Source organism: Accipiter gentilis, chromosome 31 (genome assembly GCF_929443795.1).
Source record: "Accipiter gentilis chromosome 31, bAccGen1.1, whole genome shotgun sequence".
Taxonomy (NCBI): Eukaryota; Metazoa; Chordata; class Aves; order Accipitriformes; family Accipitridae; genus Astur; species Astur gentilis.
Genome location: NC_064910.1, coordinates 9,272,264 through 9,292,247, shown reverse-complemented (window position 1 = coordinate 9,292,247; position 19,984 = coordinate 9,272,264). Strand labels below are relative to the sequence as shown.

General features: G+C 50.6%; 1 protein-coding gene across 7 annotated transcripts in view; it reads left to right on the top strand.

Moving 5' to 3' along the window:
• Positions 1–4,500: 4,500 nt before the first annotated feature.
• Positions 4,501–19,984, top strand: part of UBE3A (ubiquitin protein ligase E3A) — a 551,561-nt gene continuing 536,077 nt past the window's right edge. For 5 of the 7 annotated variants that reach the window (XM_049834544.1, XM_049834537.1, XM_049834529.1 and 2 more), the window contains exon 1: positions 4,501–6,322. The gene's annotated coding sequence lies outside the window, so the exon portion shown is untranslated. The remainder of the gene's footprint in view (positions 6,323–19,984) is intronic. The other 2 variants (XM_049834541.1, XM_049834533.1) reach the window with 1 other exon arrangement.

Sequence of the window (19,984 nt, the reverse complement as noted above, 5' to 3'; positions counted from 1 at the left end):
TTAATTGGAGGCATACCTGACAAAAGTCAATATCAAGTTTAGTCAAGGAATGAAATAAACTTTTCTGAGTACTGCTTGCATTTGGCTTCTGTCTTTTTCAAACTGGCGTTTCTGTCTTGTGAATAAAAAGAGTAGTAATTTGGTAGAGTCCAAACATTCTCCTTGCTATTCCTGCACACCAAACCGATGACAAAACCCAACAGTTGTTTCAGACATTAAAAATCAACACGGGCAAAACCCCACACCTGTATATAAAACAATATGGGAGGTGGGGGGAATCATATCTGGGCCATGTCCAGAGGACTTTGAAAAGAGACGTGCCTTTTTCCCTGTTTCCACTTGCTTCACTCATATCTGACTCCACTAAGAGTTTTACCAGGGCTCTCAATACAAGGAGGGTGGAGTGGCCAGAAGGGGCTGGACAGGTTCTACGATTTTAGGGGCACATTACTAATCACTTTAAATTAGCCAGCTCCTCACCGTCATGACAGGAACGGGAGAAGAAAAGGTTAGAAGCAACGCCCACTCCAGTTGTGACCTGCCTTCTCCTACATCCAGGGCTCGAGCTCAAAGCATCTCGCCTGCCTGCCAAGGCCTGCCCATGCAGCCTCCACCACGCTGTCTTAGCTTCAACGCCTGCTTAAGATAAGGATTACACTGTATTAAGCCAACTGATTTTCAGTCCCCTATGGACAGCCTTAGGAGCTCAAGTCCCCCTGTCTGCAGTAAAAATGAGGAGATCTGAGTCAAGAGTGTTACCCCCACCTCCAAATCTCTACCAGGGAAAAAAAAAAAGGAACAGATGAGAGGACAGACCACCACAGTCCATCATCATCACCCAGTCACTACACGCATTTTTTATCTCCCAGTTGCCCAGACTAAGCTCTAACTCAGAATTTCAGTATTTCCTTACATTGCTGATGATCTTTTTCCCTTCCTTATCTTTTCATCTGCACAGGGAGGCATAAAGGCTTCAGCTATCAGCAAGTCAAAGCATTTGGCTTGGCTCCCAAAGGCTCATAACACTTCAGTGTACTCCTTGTGTCTAAAGAGGATTAACTAAGGTAGATTGTTCACAAAAAGATGTATCATCTAAGGAGTTACACTTACAGAGCTTCACAATCTAATTTTCACTCACATAATTACTTGAAACCAACACCAGAAAAACGTATTATCAGGTCATTTGTATTGGGGTTTTCACATGAAATGAGAACAGGACACACGCAGCATTCTCTGTGTGTTTACAAAGACATCCCCAGAGGAAACTATTTTCTACAAAGCTCTGAAGTGAGACATCAACATCTACTGAAATTAATATGCAGTAGACTTGGTTCATGATGGCATTTCTCCAGCATCACAAGTAAATAGTGAACAAGGCTTGGGATTCTATTTTTAATGTTCTTTTCCTCCCCCTGGAAACCGCTGCCTATTCCATACAACTTGTATATGAGGCAAGTTGTATTTGCTTCCCTTCAGCAGTTAAAAAAAGACACTTGTTTCCAGATGTTAACCTTAGATTTTCTGCAGGGCTTCTACTTAGTGACCAGGTTATTAGCTATAATTGTTGATTTTCACTTTTCCACCCAGCATCACTTCAGTCACGTAATTGAAGCATCTCACTAGAGCCTGCTCTGTGGAGGGGATTGCTGCAAAACACAGTCTAACCACTTGTTCCCCTCAGCTGCAGTCCACACCCAGACCCTAGAGCTGCAGCAGGGAGGGAGTGGTGGCTTTTCCACTGGGAATTCCATCAGGTTTCTCCAAATTCAGAGTCTGCTCAGCTGGGCAGATCCAGCTGCTTTCCAGCAGCTGGCTATACCAATGTAAAGTAGCTGAAAGCACTCAAGGCAGCAAAAGCATTTCTGCACCCTAATACCCCAGCACCTCAGAATATGTAACATATTTAAATGAAGCAGGAAAGTACAATTATCCCCACTGTAACAGAAACAACTTGGGCACACCAACGGCCACAGTTAATCTATAGCTAGTCAAGCTACTTCCGTGTAAGAAAAGTTGCAAGCACATGATACAAAACCTAAAAGTGATTCAGTACTTCCTCCAAAATAGCAATTTATCCCCAGCAGAATCAAAGTGAAATCCATCGCGCAGCTTGGTCATCCGTGCACCACTGCTATAGAGCAAATTGCTCTGGGTATATTCCTTAACGTACCATTCTTTGCATGTTCACAGCCAATGTGGTTTGTCCCACACCTTCTCAAAACAGAAGGAACGCTGATTCTTTCCATACCTGTGTCCTATTCGGAGAAGTCTCCTTCCCATAACCCTGCATCCAGCCAGTGCAATACAGAAAACCCAGCATCCACGTTAGCTGGATCCATCCTGCCCATTTCCTCCGTCTGCTATCATCTGCCTCTTCCTCACAATTGCATCGGTTTCTTCAGAGGAAAACCTGCGATGTGTCTAAGCAATATCACCTCAGAGCAGTGATGGGCCATGAGCTGCCCATTACCAACCAGGGACAAGATCTCAGGATTGCAATCAACAGTTCCATGGAAAAAAATGCACTTGATCCTTTGCAAGGGCCCAAAAACCCAACTCCAAACCAAGTGTAGGGCTACTATTTGGAAACAAAGAGGGGTAAAAAAGACCATCATAGCATAAATCCACAGTGTCCCTGTCTTGGATATTTTGAGCAGCCCTGGTCCTTCCTGCTGTAAGGATGCAAGAAGATGACCAAATGTCCCGATAAAAGTTACGGAGACAGCTTCCATGCAATGATCGACTGGAGTATGTTCCAGAAAGGGCTTTAGGAGCACCACGTAAGCATGCAGGGATGAAATTGTGAAGGCCAAAGCTCGGCTGGGGTTGAAACTGGTGAGGGGTGTGAAGGGCAATAAGAGCATCTGTGGGTACATCAGCAGCAAAAGGAGGACTAAGGAAATTACGGCGTTGCTGCTTAACGGGGCAGAGCACCTAGTGGCACAGGACACGGAAAAGACTACGTCAGCCTCAGCGCTACTGGCGAGGTGTGGTCTTGGGGATCCCAGATCCCTGTGGGTAGTAGCAAAGCTTGGGGGAGAAAGGTGCTGCTCACAAAAGAGGAGGATGAAGTTATGGACTACTTAGATAAACTGGACATATGTAAGGCCATGGGATCAGAGCACTGAGAGCTGGCCAGTGTCATTGTGGGGCCACCTTCTGTCACCTCTGAATGATCATGGTGTTCATGGGAGCTCCCTAAGGGCCGGAGGCGAGGAGGATCTGGGGAACGTATGGCTGATCAGCTTCACCTGAAGCTCTGGGAGGTTATTTCCAGGCTCAGTAAGAGCAAGAAGGTGACTGGGGACAGCCAGCATGGATTAACCAAAAGCAAATTATGCCTGACTGGCCTGAGCACATCTGTGATGAGAAGACTGGCTCTGCAGGCAAGGGGAGAGCGGAAGATGTTGCTTACTTGGACTTTAGCCTGTGACATGCTTCCCCATAGCATCCTTACAGTCAAGCAGGAGATAAGGACTGCACACGTGGGCTCTGCAACAGAGCAAGGGAAAAGCAGCAAGAGTGCACCTTTCTAGATCCAGTTTTCTCAGTGTTGTTATTTCTAACAGGAAAGCTCATGGCACAATAAATTTCGTCCCGAATCTGATATTTTAATACATCAAAGTTGGCAGGTTTTGCCACTGTGTGGGAGAGAGCCTCTGGATCAGAAGTCTGTGTTCATTTCAGTGATTATTTTTAGATTAGTATGATGTCCATCTGAGCACAGCAATGTACCCTGCTGTCAGACCACGCTGAAGTACAAGAGTACTTCATTCAGTCTTAGTATTTCAGTTATGCATCTGCCCACTATCTTTGTGAGTACCAGGACTCTGTGCGCTGACTTGTAACAATGCAGTTTAAGCCCATTGGTCTTACCAGCTATTACCCTGTAACATACACATTAGGCCTTCCAAAACTGTGCTAAAAACTGTAATGGATCTATGTCTTCTTAGAGATCTCAAACGCAGATGTTCTGGCACAGAACAAATACTTGGCTTCAGTGTCATGCTTTTGAGAATTTATGTTTATGGTTTTAACAGCTTATTCTAGCATTTAAGAACTTCTCATGCTTCTAGATTACACTTTTTTTTTTCTTTTTTTTTTTTTTTTTTAATGTATACTCTCTGCCAGGGTAGCACCACCTCTATTTAATTTCCTTTATTAAGGGATAATGTAAAGAAGATTCAGATCTGTTTTCCTTTTTTCCCTTCTACTTACTCCTCCCCGCCCCACGCTTGCAGCTCCACGTATGTAATGCCTAAAAAAAGTCAAAACCCCAAAAGGTCAAATTTTGCACGTGTTGCCCAATTTTGAAATTATTTGATCAGCCTGCTTTCGACACTGACCTGCCAAAAAGCAAATTTTACTCGTGCTTTTAAAACCCCTCAAAAAGCATACGTGCAACGCATAGGCCTGGGCGTACGTAGGGGAGGGAAAGGGAGGAAATGACCCGGGAAGCAAGGGAAAAATTGTCTGTAGGGGGAGATGAGCGAGGCAGGCGTCAGGCAGGGCTGCACAGGACCGGCGGGTTTCTTGCCCACCTTTAGGGCCTCACGCCCAGGCCTCGCTGCTCCCTGACCCTCCCATCCCCGCCAGCCAGTCCTGCCCTCCGCAGGGATTTGGGGTTGAATAACATCGGGCTGTTGGCGACCTAAATTTCTGCCCACCTGCCCGCCGCTGCGGGCTGCGATGGCCAGGCCCTCCCCGTGCCTCGCCACGAGCCGGCCGCCCAGCCCTTGCTCTCCCCGCCCTCTCCTCCCTCGCCTGCCAAGGCGCCCGACGCGGCTGGGGTGGCCCGGCCGGACGCCGCCTGTCCTCGCGTGCCTCGGCCGCCGGCGGCAGCAGCGGCCACATAGGGCTCCAGCGCGGGCTCCTCTCCAGAGGTCACCGGCCATTCCCCTTCCTCCGCTCCCTCCCGCCGGCCAGCCCTGGCACCCTGCCCAGATTAAACTTGATAAACCCTGGCCGGGCTGCAGTGGGGCCCGCCGGACGGGCCTGACGTCGCGGTGGCAGGGCTTGGCGGTGGCGTGGCTCGGTGGGGACCTCGCCGAGGGGCGAGAAGGTGGCGGCGGCGGCGGCTGCTCTCCTTGCCCACAGCAGCGACAGCCCCTCGCTGCGACACCGCCCCCGGGCCGTGCGTGCGCCTCGACGGCTGCCTGCTCGCCTGCCTGCAGCAGGGCGTGCGTGCGAGCGGGGTTGTACGCGTGCGTGTGCACGTGCGAAGGTATGCTATGCGTGCGCGTGTACACGTGTGCCTGCGCGCCTGCTGTGTATCGATGCGCATGCACGCGCACGTGCGTACACCACGCGCGCTCGTGTACGCACGGGCATGCGTGCGTGCCCGCGGACACCCACCCAGGCCCCTGCGGACATGCCTGCGTACGTGTGTTCACGTGCACGTCACCTGGCAGGTATGCCTGCGTGCACGTGCATATGTACCTGCGCGTGCCTGTCAGTCCGCACACGTGCGTGTACGCGAACACTTCCTTAGGCGCGCGTGGGCGCGTGCCCCAGCGGCCCCCCCCGCGCCCCGCTCCTCCCTCCCCCGTCCCGCCCGGAGCTCGCCCCCGGGGCCTGCGCAGGCGCAGGCGCGTCCCCGGGCTCCGCCTCGCTCGCGCGTCACCACCCCGCCCGCGCACCGGACTGACTGCCGCTCCATTGGCAGGGAGCCTCCCCCCACCCCCCGGGTCGCCTCGCTGCCCTTTTCCAACATGGCGGCTCCCGCCTCACGCACGCCGACGCGCAGGCGCCGCCTCGGCTCCCTTCCGTCGGGCGCCGCCACTGAAAAAGGCAGGAAGAAACCGGCCTGGGAACTCTATGGTTTCGCGCGGTGGGTAGCGTGGCGCAGCCGCCTCGTCCGCTCGCTCGCTCGCTCCCCCCGCCCCGCCCGCGTTGCACGCCGGGACGCAGTGGGTCCTCCTTCCTGTCCACCCCCGCCCGCCGCGAGCCCTCCGAGCTTGCGCCGCGCCGATATCCGCGTTGCTCCCAAGATGGTGGCGCGGGGCTCGGGCTGAGAGTGAGCGAGTCCGCGAGAGAAGGCGCACCCGCGGGCCCGGCCCGCCCTCCCGCCGCGCCGCCGGCCTCGCCAGGCCGCTCGCCTCTCCCTTCCCCGCCTCTTCCCTCCTCCCCCCCCCCCCCAGGCCGCGGCCCCGTCTCCTCCGCCCCGGGGCCCCGACGGCTCCACCGGCAGCAGCAGCACCAGTAGCGGCGGCGGCGGCTCCTCGCCTGCGGCCCGGCCCCGAGCGCAGCGCGGCCGCCGCATGAGCCCGGGCGGCGGCGGCGGCGGCGGGAGTGACCGGGAGCAGCAGGCCGCGGCGCCCAGGTCGGTAGGCGCTGCGCAGTGCCCGGCCCGGGGGAGGGCCGGGAGGGGGGATGGCGCCCGTCCCACGCCGGCCCTGAAGGGGAGGGAGCCGGGAGGCGGCCCTGCCCGCTACCCTCCGCCGGGGAGATCCCCTGCCGGGGGTGGGGAAGGCGCCGGCGGCGGGGGTGCGTGGCCTCGGTGGTCCTCTTCCTCCTCCCCGTGAGGAGCATGGGTGCGGGGCCGCCGCGTCCCTCCCCGGGGAGGCCGGGCGGGCGGCTCCGGGCTTCAGCCCGGTCCCCGGGGAGACTGGCCTTGCTGGGCGACCTTGGGTGAACCCAGCCTGCCCCTGCCTCAGTTGCCCGGCTCGGCCGAGCGGGGCAGCGGCGGGGGGCGCTCCGCGGGGCTGCTGTGGGCATGGGGTGCTCAGGTGCCTGCGGCACGGCCAGCTCTGACAGGCGGGGAGGTGCTGCGAGGGCGCATAACTAGTGTGCAAGGCCTGCTTAGCAAAGTAGGTATGTTCACTTGCTCCCGTTACCTTCTGTCCAGTCTGATGAGTTGGATCTGCTAAGCTCTAGGACAGTCCCACTGTTGACATATGACACAAGATAAGCACAATTCTCAAAGGTAAAGTATGTAAGCATAGAGCATGTTTTTAAAGCTATTGGGATGGATGCAAACGGTAATGCTTTTTCATGAAAGTTTCTGAAGAGGTACATACTGTGACTATCCTTTTCAAGCCATCAAAAAAAAAAAAGAGAAAAAAAAAAAAAAGAGTCCAAACCTCTGCTTCACTAACTGGAAGTTTGTCTTAAAACGCATATAACTCTGTTCTAAGGAAATGCAAGTTGCTTCAAAAGAAGCAGGTCACCCCTCTTACCTAAGACAGTGAAGTGAGGGTCCAAAGGGAAGCCACCCATTTAGTTCCACTCAGCTGAACAACTGCAGCTTCTCCTAATTCTCCACCACTCTGTAAAGCATGGGTAAAGAACCATGCAGAATGGTAACAGAAAGAGGATCGGTAAAGACTGACTTCCACTCCCTTCCTCCATTCAGCAGTTTGCATAATACAGGGAAGCAGGCTCAACCTATTAAAAGTAAGAAGTAGTTAATGCTTCCTTTAAGAGACTCATTCATAAGAGTATTTCTGAGACAGAACACTATGGTAATACTTAATTTATAATGTAATTTTGCAACCAATAAGTTATTCTGTCAATAAGTTCTGTCACTCCTAGCCACAAGAAAGTGGAACTATTCAAAAATAGCAATTTTAAGTGCTATTAGGTCACGTGTTACCAAGCATGAATCCTGGATCGCAACATTATTTGATTTTACCTTTTTTATATTTCTCCTATGAGGTTATTTTCCTGAAGAAATATCTCACCAGCTGGTATAGCTACGGAAGTGTAGCTTTGTTACAAAATATTACCTTTAGAATGTATTTGCTTACTTTCTGCTAACCAACCAATTACACACATTACTATTCATACGAATCAGGTTTTTTTCCCAAAGTTTTATTCATGGACAATACAGCCTTACGAGGTTGTCAGGCACTGCCTATAAATCCATGAAGTTAATGCAGTAAATGTTAAAATATTTAAGGTGACAAAAGTAACTTCAAACATGCGATTTGCACATTGCTGCTGTCTGTGGGAACCAACTATTTAGCAAAGCTTATAGCACCTTCCTGGGGGAGGGAGGAGAGCAGGGAGGAGGAGATTATTTTTTTAAAAAGTAAACTTCATATTCTAAATTATTTGTTACAGACTATGACAGCAAATATATCACCCCTCTCCTTCCACGAACAAATCAGAATTTGGGTAGTGACAGAAAACCTTTCAACACCGCTCCTCTATAAACTCATAGCTATCTTAAATATGCTGCATACTTCAGAAAAAGTGTAAAACGTACCTCCTTTGTTCAAAAATCAGTATCAATTCACTAACTAAAGTGAAGCAAAGACCTGGCCCACAGTACCAGAAATGACGTTTGACACTGGAAATTAGATATATGCCTACATACTTTAGGAACTATCTCCCCTCGTCCCTCAATCGCATGTTCTATTTTTGTCTTGGTTTCAGCTGGGATAGAGTTAATTGTCTTCCTAGTAGCTGGTAGGTGCTATGTTTTGAGTTCAGTATGCGAAGAATGTTGATAACACACTGATGTTTTCAGTTGTTGCTAAGTAGTGTTTAGTCTAAAGTCAAGGATTTTTCAGCTTCTCATGCCCAGCCAGTGAGAAAGCTGGAGGGGCACAAGAAGTTGGCACAGGACACAGCCAGGGCAGCTGACCCAAACTGGCCAACAGGGTATTCCATACCATGTGACATCATGCCCAGTATATAAACTGGGGAGAGTGGGGGTGGGGGATCGACGCTTCGGGACTAGCTGGGTGTCGATCAGCAGGGTGGTGAGCAATTGTACTGCACATCATTTGTACAGTCCGATCCTTTTATTACTGCTGTTGTCATTTTATTAGTGTTATCATTATTAGTTTTTTCTGTTCTGTTCTATTAAACCGTTCTTATCTCAACCCACGAGTTTTACTTCTTTTCCCTGTTTCCTCCCCCATCCCACTGGGTGGGGGCGGGGAGGGAGTGAGTGGCTGCGTGGTGCTTAGTTGCTGGCTGGGGTTAAACCACAACAATTTTTAAGAATTAGGGGCTTTTATCTTCCAGTATATGAATACACTGGTGTGGGGAGGAAGAAAGACATTTCCTGCATTTAAAAAAAAGATGGATTCCCTCCGGACCTACACTAAGTAAACTGAAACCAAAACTGGCAGAGGAAAAAAACCCCAACATATATATCTATGTGTGTGTGTATATATATATTTAAAAAAAAAAAAACCAGAAACAAAACCAAAAAACTTTCCTGCATAGCAGAAACTAAGATGATGCATATTTACAGAAATATCATGGAACGAATTTAGTGTTTACAAGTGTCATATAATGTACTACACTAATCATTGTTTATACAAAGTGTTAGATGCTTAAACAGGCTCACAATGAAAGAAGTTTATTACAACTTGACTCAAAGATACTTCCCCCCCCCCTTATGTATTTGGTTAGGTAGAACCTGTGAATTCATAGAGAACTAGTGAAGAACACATCAACAAAGCACATATTCATAATGAAATGCATGATTTCTTACTGGGGTACATATGTCATTTCACATTTCGGAAGCAGGTTTTTTCCTACAAAAAGTGAAGTTAAATGAAAAGAAAGAGAACCTGTTTTATTTTCTCAAGTCGATTAGAACAGGGACAATCTCAAGGTACTCTAATAGGGACCCTAACAAGCTGAGAGCATCCCTAGATGTACTTAACATATACACGCAGTTTTAAATTTCATTCACAAAAGAATCGTTTGCATATGTCTTTAAGCAGTGGCACTAATTAAAAAAAGACTAAAAGTTTTGTTTGCTATTAAAAACAGGATCAAACCCACACAATGTCAGAGTTCTGAAGAGGACCTGGATTGATGTGAGAAGGTTAAACACCTCCACTTTTTCAAGCCTGCCCTTCCTTCAGTCACCTTTTTTACACAGTCACACAATCATTGCCCTAAAAACCCAAACAAATCAAACCATTTATTTTGCCATCTAGCTTGGTGCTTTTATTTCTAAATTCTTGGGAGATACTCCGGATACTCCAGTGAGGAGAAATAGCAAACAACCCTGGTACACAGAAAAAGAATTTCATTAATTCCAGTATGAAAGATGCTACATTAAATAGGAAATACTTAGAGTGGAATGGAAGGTATTCACAGAAGAGAGATGAAGTATCTGTAATATGACATGGAAATAATTTAAATTAAAGGTGTTTTTCAGCCCTGTAAACCTAAGCAGTGGCCTAGCTTTTCTGCCAAGGTTTGTCTGTCTCAAACTGACAGAACATTACGGTTACAAAGACAAGTCATAAGCACTGCAAACTGCATCTGTTCTAAAAGACAAATTAAGTGAGGAAAACTATCAAATATCCATACCAGACTGGTAATGCACATTTCATCTTTCCAATTCAACACACCCATTAAACTCTGAGTTACACAGAATCTTCAAATTTAAAAGCCAAGTACCTTCAACTGTTTCCAGAATGAAAGGGCACAAGAGTATTTAGTGCAACCATCCAAACCAAGCAGTTTGTGAGAACAGTAAAGCCCATTTTCCAGCAGTTTTCATTCTTACCAAGAGGTAACTCTCCATTACTCTCCCACCTAGTCACAGATGTATAACAACGCGGTTAAACTTAAGAGTGTAGCTTCTCCCTTAGCGGGGAATCTCTCTCTAACCCAATGCTATCTGCATGAACTAGGAACTTAATCTTATCTTTTAGACCTCTCCCATTCAAACCAGTCAACCAATCAAAAAACAAAACCAAAAGACCTGACAATACAATCATGTAGGCCTCACTTTGTTAGGAAATCAAAGCTAAAATCAGGTACAGTTTCCCACTGAGGAACTTTTTGGTAGACATGCAAGAAGCATGGTAAACTACTCTGACAAGCCGATTCTCACAGAGCCTCATGTTTGCAGACTCCTACTGAGGTAGGGAAGTTTCCACACAGACACAGAGGGACCATCCCTGTAGTGATGTGTAAGACACAGGCTTTGTCCCAGAATTAGAACACCCCTTACGCAGAGGGAAACATAAACAAGTATTTCCATTAACTGGAGAGAAAAAAAAGGCATAAGGTTCTCACCACTTAAAGGAGAATTGGGGAACATGTTTTGTTTCCCAAGCAGCAGTAATTTCTTAATCTCTTCCCACATCATCTCAGACATCTGATTTACAGATAGACTGTGAGCCACAACAACCCAGAGTTCCTTTAAAAGAAATACCGCAGGTGGGCTTAAAAACTGAAACCCAGAAAGTCCTGCAGTCAGGAGTGACCGATGACATTTATCAGCAAAGCAGCCTGTTCACAGGTTAGCAGATCCAACTCATCAGACTGGACAGAAGGTAACGGGAGCAAGTGAACATACCTACTTTGCTAAGCAGGCCTTGCACACTAGTTATGCGCCCTCGCAGCACCTCCCCGCCTGTCAGAGCTGGCCGTGCCGCAGGCACCTGAGCACCCCATGCCCACAGCAGCCCCGCGGAGCGCCCCCCGCCGCTGCCCCGCTCGGCCGAGCCGGGCAACTGAGGCAGGGGCAGGCTGGGTTCACCCAAGGTCGCCCAGCAAGGCCAGTCTCCCCGGGGACCGGGCTGAAGCCCGGAGCCGCCCGCCCGGCCTCCCCGGGGAGGGACGCGGCGGCCCCGCACCCATGCTCCTCACGGGGAGGAGGAAGAGGACCACCGAGGCCACGCACCCCCGCCGCCGGCGCCTTCCCCACCCCCGGCAGGGGATCTCCCCGGCGGAGGGTAGCGGGCAGGGCCGCCTCCCGGCTCCCTCCCCTTCAGGGCCGGCGTGGGACGGGCGCCATCCCCCCTCCCGGCCCTCCCCCGGGCCGGGCACTGCGCAGCGCCTACCGACCTGGGCGCCGCGGCCTGCTGCTCCCGGTCACTCCCGCCGCCGCCGCCGCCGCCCGGGCTCATGCGGCGGCCGCGCTGCGCTCGGGGCCGGGCCGCAGGCGAGGAGCCGCCGCCGCCGCTACTGGTGCTGCTGCTGCCGGTGGAGCCGTCGGGGCCCCGGGGCGGAGGAGACGGGGCCGCGGCCTTGGGGGGGGGGGAGGAGGGAAGAGGCGGGGAAGGGAGAGGCGAGCGGCCTGGCGAGGCCGGCGGCGCGGCGGGAGGGCGGGCCGGGCCCGCGGGTGCGCCTTCTCTCGCGGACTCGCTCACTCTCAGCCCGAGCCCCGCGCCACCATCTTGGGAGCAACGCGGATATCGGCGCGGCGCAAGCTCGGAGGGCTCGCGGCGGGCGGGGGTGGACAGGAAGGAGGACCCACTGCGTCCCGGCGTGCAACGCGGGCGGGGCGGGGGGAGCGAGCGAGCGAGCGGACGAGGCGGCTGCGCCACGCTACCCACCGCGCGAAACCATAGAGTTCCCAGGCCGGTTTCTTCCTGCCTTTTTCAGTGGCGGCGCCCGACGGAAGGGAGCCGAGGCGGCGCCTGCGCGTCGGCGTGCGTGAGGCGGGAGCCGCCATGTTGGAAAAGGGCAGCGAGGCGACCCGGGGGGTGGGGGGAGGCTCCCTGCCAATGGAGCGGCAGTCAGTCCGGTGCGCGGGCGGGGTGGTGACGCGCGAGCGAGGCGGAGCCCGGGGACGCGCCTGCGCCTGCGCAGGCCCCGGGGGCGAGCTCCGGGCGGGACGGGGGAGGGAGGAGCGGGGCGCGGGGGGGGCCGCTGGGGCACGCGCCCACGCGCGCCTAAGGAAGTGTTCGCGTACACGCACGTGTGCGGACTGACAGGCACGCGCAGGTACATATGCACGTGCACGCAGGCATACCTGCCAGGTGACGTGCACGTGAACACACGTACGCAGGCATGTCCGCAGGGGCCTGGGTGGGTGTCCGCGGGCACGCACGCATGCCCGTGCGTACACGAGCGCGCGTGGTGTACGCACGTGCGCGTGCATGCGCATCGATACACAGCAGGCGCGCAGGCACACGTGTACACGCGCACGCATAGCATACCTTCGCACGTGCACACGCACGCGTACAACCCCGCTCGCACGCACGCCCTGCTGCAGGCAGGCGAGCAGGCAGCCGTCGAGGCGCACGCACGGCCCGGGGGCGGTGTCGCAGCGAGGGGCTGTCGCTGCTGTGGGCAAGGAGAGCAGCCGCCGCCGCCGCCACCTTCTCGCCCCTCGGCGAGGTCCCCACCGAGCCACGCCACCGCCAAGCCCTGCCACCGCGACGTCAGGCCCGTCCGGCGGGCCCCACTGCAGCCCGGCCAGGGTTTATCAAGTTTAATCTGGGCAGGGTGCCAGGGCTGGCCGGCGGGAGGGAGCGGAGGAAGGGGAATGGCCGGTGACCTCTGGAGAGGAGCCCGCGCTGGAGCCCTATGTGGCCGCTGCTGCCGCCGGCGGCCGAGGCACGCGAGGACAGGCGGCGTCCGGCCGGGCCACCCCAGCCGCGTCGGGCGCCTTGGCAGGCGAGGGAGGAGAGGGCGGGGAGAGCAAGGGCTGGGCGGCCGGCTCGTGGCGAGGCACGGGGAGGGCCTGGCCATCGCAGCCCGCAGCGGCGGGCAGGTGGGCAGAAATTTAGGTCGCCAACAGCCCGATGTTATTCAACCCCAAATCCCTGCGGAGGGCAGGACTGGCTGGCGGGGATGGGAGGGTCAGGGAGCAGCGAGGCCTGGGCGTGAGGCCCTAAAGGTGGGCAAGAAACCCGCCGGTCCTGTGCAGCCCTGCCTGACGCCTGCCTCGCTCATCTCCCCCTACAGACAATTTTTCCCTTGCTTCCCGGGTCATTTCCTCCCTTTCCCTCCCCTACGTACGCCCAGGCCTATGCGTTGCACGTATGCTTTTTGAGGGGTTTTAAAAGCACGAGTAAAATTTGCTTTTTGGCAGGTCAGTGTCGAAAGCAGGCTGATCAAATAATTTCAAAATTGGGCAACACGTGCAAAATTTGACCTTTTGGGGTTTTGACTTTTTTTAGGCATTACATACGTGGAGCTGCAAGCGTGGGGCGGGGAGGAGTAAGTAGAAGGGAAAAAAGGAAAACAGATCTGAATCTTCTTTACATTATCCCTTAATAAAGGAAATTAAATAGAGGTGGTGCTACCCTGGCAGAGAGTATACATTAAAAAAAAAAAAAAAAAAGAAAAAAAAAAGTGTAATCTAGAAGCATGAGAAGTTCTTAAATGCTAGAATAAGCTGTTAAAACCATAAACATAAATTCTCAAAAGCATGACACTGAAGCCAAGTATTTGTTCTGTGCCAGAACATCTGCGTTTGAGATCTCTAAGAAGACATAGATCCATTACAGTTTTTAGCACAGTTTTGGAAGGCCTAATGTGTATGTTACAGGGTAATAGCTGGTAAGACCAATGGGCTTAAACTGCATTGTTACAAGTCAGCGCACAGAGTCCTGGTACTCACAAAGATAGTGGGCAGATGCATAACTGAAATACTAAGACTGAATGAAGTACTCTTGTACTTCAGCGTGGTCTGACAGCAGGGTACATTGCTGTGCTCAGATGGACATCATACTAATCTAAAAATAATCACTGAAATGAACACAGACTTCTGATCCAGAGGCTCTCTCCCACACAGTGGCAAAACCTGCCAACTTTGATGTATTAAAATATCAGATTCGGGACGAAATTTATTGTGCCATGAGCTTTCCTGTTAGAAATAACAACACTGAGAAAACTGGATCTAGAAAGGTGCACTCTTGCTGCTTTTCCCTTGCTCTGTTGCAGAGCCCACGTGTGCAGTCCTTATCTCCTGCTTGACTGTAAGGATGCTATGGGGAAGCATGTCACAGGCTAAAGTCCAAGTAAGCAACATCTTCCGCTCTCCCCTTGCCTGCAGAGCCAGTCTTCTCATCACAGATGTGCTCAGGCCAGTCAGGCATAATTTGCTTTTGGTTAATCCATGCTGGCTGTCCCCAGTCACCTTCTTGCTCTTACTGAGCCTGGAAATAACCTCCCAGAGCTTCAGGTGAAGCTGATCAGCCATACGTTCCCCAGATCCTCCTCGCCTCCGGCCCTTAGGGAGCTCCCATGAACACCATGATCATTCAGAGGTGACAGAAGGTGGCCCCACAATGACACTGGCCAGCTCTCAGTGCTCTGATCCCATGGCCTTACATATGTCCAGTTTATCTAAGTAGTCCATAACTTCATCCTCCTCTTTTGTGAGCAGCACCTTTCTCCCCCAAGCTTTGCTACTACCCACAGGGATCTGGGATCCCCAAGACCACACCTCGCCAGTAGCGCTGAGGCTGACGTAGTCTTTTCCGTGTCCTGTGCCACTAGGTGCTCTGCCCCGTTAAGCAGCAACGCCGTAATTTCCTTAGTCCTCCTTTTGCTGCTGATGTACCCACAGATGCTCTTATTGCCCTTCACACCCCTCACCAGTTTCAACCCCAGCCGAGCTTTGGCCTTCACAATTTCATCCCTGCATGCTTACGTGGTGCTCCTAAAGCCCTTTCTGGAACATACTCCAGTCGATCATTGCATGGAAGCTGTCTCCGTAACTTTTATCGGGACATTTGGTCATCTTCTTGCATCCTTACAGCAGGAAGGACCAGGGCTGCTCAAAATATCCAAGACAGGGACACTGTGGATTTATGCTATGATGGTCTTTTTTACCCCTCTTTGTTTCCAAATAGTAGCCCTACACTTGGTTTGGAGTTGGGTTTTTGGGCCCTTGCAAAGGATCAAGTGCATTTTTTTCCATGGAACTGTTGATTGCAATCCTGAGATCTTGTCCCTGGTTGGTAATGGGCAGCTCATGGCCCATCACTGCTCTGAGGTGATATTGCTTAGACACATCGCAGGTTTTCCTCTGAAGAAACCGATGCAATTGTGAGGAAGAGGCAGATGATAGCAGACGGAGGAAATGGGCAGGATGGATCCAGCTAACGTGGATGCTGGGTTTTCTGTATTGCACTGGCTGGATGCAGGGTTATGGGAAGGAGACTTCTCCGAATAGGACACAGGTATGGAAAGAATCAGCGTTCCTTCTGTTTTGAGAAGGTGTGGGACAAACCACATTGGCTGTGAACATGCAAAGAATGGTACGTTAAGGAATATACCCAGAGCAATTTGCTCTATAGCAGTGGTGCACGGATGACCAAGCTGCGCGATGGATTTCACTTTGATTCTGCTGGGGATAAATTGCTATTTTGGAGGAAGTACTGAATCACTTTTAGGTTTTGTATCATGTGCTTGCAACTTTTCTTACACGGAAGTAGCTTGACTAGCTATAGATTAACTGTGGCCGTTGGTGTGCCCAAGTTGTTTCTGTTACAGTGGGGATAATTGTACTTTCCTGCTTCATTTAAATATGTTACATATTCTGAGGTGCTGGGGTATTAGGGTGCAGAAATGCTTTTGCTGCCTTGAGTGCTTTCAGCTACTTTACATTGGTATAGCCAGCTGCTGGAAAGCAGCTGGATCTGCCCAGCTGAGCAGACTCTGAATTTGGAGAAACCTGATGGAATTCCCAGTGGAAAAGCCACCACTCCCTCCCTGCTGCAGCTCTAGGGTCTGGGTGTGGACTGCAGCTGAGGGGAACAAGTGGTTAGACTGTGTTTTGCAGCAATCCCCTCCACAGAGCAGGCTCTAGTGAGATGCTTCAATTACGTGACTGAAGTGATGCTGGGTGGAAAAGTGAAAATCAACAATTATAGCTAATAACCTGGTCACTAAGTAGAAGCCCTGCAGAAAATCTAAGGTTAACATCTGGAAACAAGTGTCTTTTTTTAACTGCTGAAGGGAAGCAAATACAACTTGCCTCATATACAAGTTGTATGGAATAGGCAGCGGTTTCCAGGGGGAGGAAAAGAACATTAAAAATAGAATCCCAAGCCTTGTTCACTATTTACTTGTGATGCTGGAGAAATGCCATCATGAACCAAGTCTACTGCATATTAATTTCAGTAGATGTTGATGTCTCACTTCAGAGCTTTGTAGAAAATAGTTTCCTCTGGGGATGTCTTTGTAAACACACAGAGAATGCTGCGTGTGTCCTGTTCTCATTTCATGTGAAAACCCCAATACAAATGACCTGATAATACGTTTTTCTGGTGTTGGTTTCAAGTAATTATGTGAGTGAAAATTAGATTGTGAAGCTCTGTAAGTGTAACTCCTTAGATGATACATCTTTTTGTGAACAATCTACCTTAGTTAATCCTCTTTAGACACAAGGAGTACACTGAAGTGTTATGAGCCTTTGGGAGCCAAGCCAAATGCTTTGACTTGCTGATAGCTGAAGCCTTTATGCCTCCCTGTGCAGATGAAAAGATAAGGAAGGGAAAAAGATCATCAGCAATGTAAGGAAATACTGAAATTCTGAGTTAGAGCTTAGTCTGGGCAACTGGGAGATAAAAAATGCGTGTAGTGACTGGGTGATGATGATGGACTGTGGTGGTCTGTCCTCTCATCTGTTCCTTTTTTTTTTTCCCTGGTAGAGATTTGGAGGTGGGGGTAACACTCTTGACTCAGATCTCCTCATTTTTACTGCAGACAGGGGGACTTGAGCTCCTAAGGCTGTCCATAGGGGACTGAAAATCAGTTGGCTTAATACAGTGTAATCCTTATCTTAAGCAGGCGTTGAAGCTAAGACAGCGTGGTGGAGGCTGCATGGGCAGGCCTTGGCAGGCAGGCGAGATGCTTTGAGCTCGAGCCCTGGATGTAGGAGAAGGCAGGTCACAACTGGAGTGGGCGTTGCTTCTAACCTTTTCTTCTCCCGTTCCTGTCATGACGGTGAGGAGCTGGCTAATTTAAAGTGATTAGTAATGTGCCCCTAAAATCGTAGAACCTGTCCAGCCCCTTCTGGCCACTCCACCCTCCTTGTATTGAGAGCCCTGGTAAAACTCTTAGTGGAGTCAGATATGAGTGAAGCAAGTGGAAACAGGGAAAAAGGCACGTCTCTTTTCAAAGTCCTCTGGACATGGCCCAGATATGATTCCCCCCACCTCCCATATTGTTTTATATACAGGTGTGGGGTTTTGCCCGTGTTGATTTTTAATGTCTGAAACAACTGTTGGGTTTTGTCATCGGTTTGGTGTGCAGGAATAGCAAGGAGAATGTTTGGACTCTACCAAATTACTACTCTTTTTATTCACAAGACAGAAACGCCAGTTTGAAAAAGACAGAAGCCAAATGCAAGCAGTACTCAGAAAAGTTTATTTCATTCCTTGACTAAACTTGATATTGACTTTTGTCAGGTATGCCTCCAATTAACTTAAATTCCCGCCAGAGAAGGAAAAGGTGATGAGTGATCAGTCAACGTGCTGTTGAGAGCAGTTTTCAATATTTCATTCTAGGATCTGAGCTCCTTACCCCCCGTTCTTCACTTTAACCTGAAGAATTGAATTTTGCCACGGGCATTTCTGGAGTGCCATATGTGCTTCCGAGTCCTGTTCTCCCCTTTCCGCACATGAAGAGATGAACTAGTCTCTTGGTTAAGCTGTGACGTGGAGGTTCATGCTATCTTGAAGCAGTTCCCACTTGTGGCCCGAAGACCGATCTTGATTGAGTGAGGGTGTTTCAGTTCCTCCCTGTGAGCTGAGGGAGGTTTCCTGCTGCGTTTTGCTGAAGTGAGCCTGTCCAGGGAGAGTCTTATTTCCCTGAATGCTTCACCCGGCACGGTAGCCTCTGAGAAGAAATAGGGTGAAAGGAGAAGCAGCTCATGTGCACCCCTTCATCTCCAAGTCTCACGTACCATCTTTCGGCCAGCCTTGCACTTACCTCCTCCAGTCATCCTGAGGGAGCAGAATATAGACATTTGTGCTTTGCTGCAGGTCTCCAAGTTATTTCCTTTGGTCACCTCTGCAGATGGACTGGAAATGCTCCCTTTTTTTTGGCCATTCTGCATTCTTTCCGGTTCTGTGCCGTGAGGATGCCAGCACTGCAGGGATTTTCAACCCATTTTTTTTTCTGCCTTTTTGCTCTCTGCTGTGCTGTATCACGCGCTTTTCTACATTCACAGCCTGATCCTGGTTCCTGACATGGTGTCTGGTTTCCGAAAGAAGCCTTGAGCAGTTGCTGTAGTTGTGAAAGATGGTTTGGAGAAATGCTTTTGTTTACTCAGAGATTTCACGGGGACCTCTTAGTATGTTCTGCAGTCTAATTACTTTCCTATTTAAACAGCTCGTTCCTAGAATACAAAGTATGGTTTGGTTATTAGCGCTGCAGCGGCACCTTGGTGAAATCGTATCCAACCAGCTATCCATATTTTTCCCTGTCAATAAATGATTTTTAAAAGGTCATTGTGACATAATTCAGAAGTTGTAGGCTCAAGTAATTAGTATACAATATGCAGCTTTCCACACCCAGTATTTTTGTACAGCTGCATCAGTCATACTGTTGTCTGGGGAGGTTTTAATTTGAAAAGGAGGGCAGTCCCGAGGGATGTCTGCTTGAAGATGAAACCTTATTTAGCTTGAGAAGAAAAAGCATCAGCCACAGCTCCAAACTCTCTTGGATCAGGTGCTAGAAGGTGTTAGAAGAGAAGCCCAGCTCCCCTCCTTTCCTCAGCAGCAGTACTCATTTTACTGTAGCTCTTGCTGCTGCTTACTGTAGCTATTGGGACCTATCCTGCAGTATGCCCTTACCCAAAAGGTAGACTATACAAGTCACAACGTTTTTTCATCACTATATAAACACCAGATGCTTGGCTGGCTGCCCCTTGCAGGGGCAGGAAAACACAGAAGTAAGAGAGGGTGGAGGAGAAGAAGGAGAGTTTAAGCTGCCTCAGATGCCTTGTCCCAGTGAATTGCCTGGTTTTAGTATAAGGTGGAAATTTACACTCTGTGTTTTGGGCCTTGCTCCCTGCCTTACTTCCAAGGAGCATCAGAGGAGGGGGCAGAAGGACAAGGACGTGGGAGACATTGACCGTTGAAGAGCGTAGCCGGGGAGAAGGGGATGAAAATGTTAATTTATTACTAAAGTGGGGATGAATTGTGTTTGAACCCAGAGGTTAAAAGTACTATAGCTTGTTTGTCTCCTGAGACAACGACTATCCCCAGTGCTGAGCTCACCACAGAGGCATTGGTTTGGGAGACGCCCTACAGATATCTGCTGGAGGATGTAGTTTTATGCTTGGGGTCCTGCTAGAGTGTGTTGCAGGCTG